Source organism: Cnephaeus nilssonii (assembly GCF_951640355.1).
Source record: "Cnephaeus nilssonii genome assembly, chromosome: 11".
Lineage (NCBI taxonomy): Eukaryota > Metazoa > Chordata > Mammalia > Chiroptera > Vespertilionidae > Cnephaeus > Cnephaeus nilssonii.
The window spans coordinates 14,013,201-14,015,200 of NC_137082.1; the positions used below are offsets into that span (position 1 = coordinate 14,013,201).

General features: G+C 43.8%; 1 pseudogene across 1 annotated transcript; it reads right to left on the reverse strand.

Moving 5' to 3' along the window:
- Nucleotides 1–1,119: 1,119 nt before the first annotated feature.
- On the reverse strand, nt 1,120–1,678 carry LOC307107781 (small COPII coat GTPase SAR1A-like; annotated as a pseudogene). The gene has a single exon. The product of its transcript is annotated as a small COPII coat GTPase SAR1A-like (transcript).
- Between the last annotated feature and the right edge of the window lie 322 nt (nt 1,679–2,000).

Below are 2,000 nucleotides of genomic sequence, written 5' to 3' on the forward strand. Positions count from 1 at the left end.
ACATGGGAGGTGTTCTCAGTTCTTTTTTGAGGCAAACGTCACTTTTTTTAAAAAATATTTTTTCTTGATTTTTTACAGAGAGGAAGGGAGAAGGATAGAGAGTTAGAAACATCGATGAGAGAGAAACATCGATCAGCTGCCTCCTGCATACCTCCTACTGGGGATGTGCCCACAACCAAGGTACATGCCCTGAACCGGAATTGAACCTGAGACCTTTCAGTCCGCAGGCCGATGCTCTATCCACTGAGCCAAACCAGTTACGGCAAACGACACTTTTTATAAGAGAAAAGGTAAAAGGTGATGAGGGAGAAATTAAACTTCTCAACAGTTAAAAGCAAAGACTGGCTGAAATTTGTTAACTTTATAAGTAATAATAACAACAATAACCCACTCAGTAATGAACTCCTCTGCAGTGAACAAGCTGCTATTGACTCCATGATGGAATAGTCCCAGCTTGCCACAGTGGACACCTGCTCCACCTGTGAGGCCAGGTTCTGCCCTTTCCAAGTTCTCTGTGCACAAGGTGATGCCACCTATTCCAGGCAGTTAGACAAACAGGGGAGCTTCTCCCACTAACCTGCTAACCCAACAGGACTAAGTTCACCTGCCTGAGCTCTGGCCTCCAACAGGTACCGCTGCATAATTTTATGAAGTATCTAAAAGCCACTCACTAGGTTTAAAACAAAAAGAACAGAAAACTCTGAACTAAGTAAATTGTCAACTCAAAATGTTAGAAGATAAACCAATTACATTAGCACTTCCTTTGAAAAATGGAACCATTTCTTTTGAAATCAACCACAGTGGTGAGACACGTTTTCCTTTTCAGTTGGCCCCTGATGGCACACAGCTTCACCTGCCAAGTCCTGCCAGCTTCCAAGGCCCGGGATGCTGACTTACTCCAACACATGGGCAGCATGACCTCCCAACAATGTGGAGAAGAGCACATGTTGCCACTGGGTGAGGTGAGAGCTGACAGAGACTCTGGCTTCTCAATACCAGAGGTGGTTGGAGAGCTTTTCTTGTTCTATTAGAAAAGTTCATGAGGAAGCTCAAGAGTTCATGAATAGGATCAGTCCCAGAAGTAAAACCCCTTTTTTCACTGTCCAAACATCAGTCAATTTACTGGGAGAGCCATGGGAAGCCTTGCCATAGCCTTTCCTCTTGAACACACTGCACATGAACACTTCCATGGGGCGGGCATTCAGCTCCTTCAGTCCCCTTTCCTGTGGTCTGTCCATAAAACCCAAATATCTCCCAGAGTTTTTCTACACCAATTGCATCTGTTCTGTCAGTTTGTAACCCAAAATAAGGATTGGCACATTGGATATTGTTTCATTAATCGTTGAAATGTTATGTTCAACTATGAGGTGAGGATGATCTGCACAGTCCACCAGAAAGACAACCCCATTACCTACTGGGAGATCATTTTTCCAAACTCAACTTGCTTGCTCAGGCCCACCAAGATCAAAAGTTGTAAAAGTCAATTCAGCAATTGTCAGTTCTTGGATATCAGATGTAATGTTGGAGCATATCTGTCATTTTTGAGCTTGTGTAGAACAGTGGTTTTGCCTGTATTGTCCAGACCCAGGAATACAAGTTTTCTAGATTTCTTGTACAATCCTAGGAACTGGAACACAGGGCTGAAGCCATTGTAGATCCACCCAAAGATGAAAGACATTATTATGCTTACCACGACACAAGGGGTTCCTCTGGCAGCAACACCAGCAGCGGGCAGCTTTGACCCTCCTCTAATTATACTCCCAAAATCACTGCAAAAATATGTAACCTTGGGCCAAAGATTTTAGCCAATGTTGCAAGCCTCCCAAACTCCACTACCTCTCCTTTCTTGGGGGGCAGATTTCCTATTTTGTTTAGGACTTGGTTTTAAATATACTTAAGTGCTGCAGTTGGTTCCCTCCCCAGAATCTGTGATTGCTTTAGGGGTGGGCATGTGGCCCAACTCTGGACAAAGAGACATGAAAATAGATTATGGAAGTTGT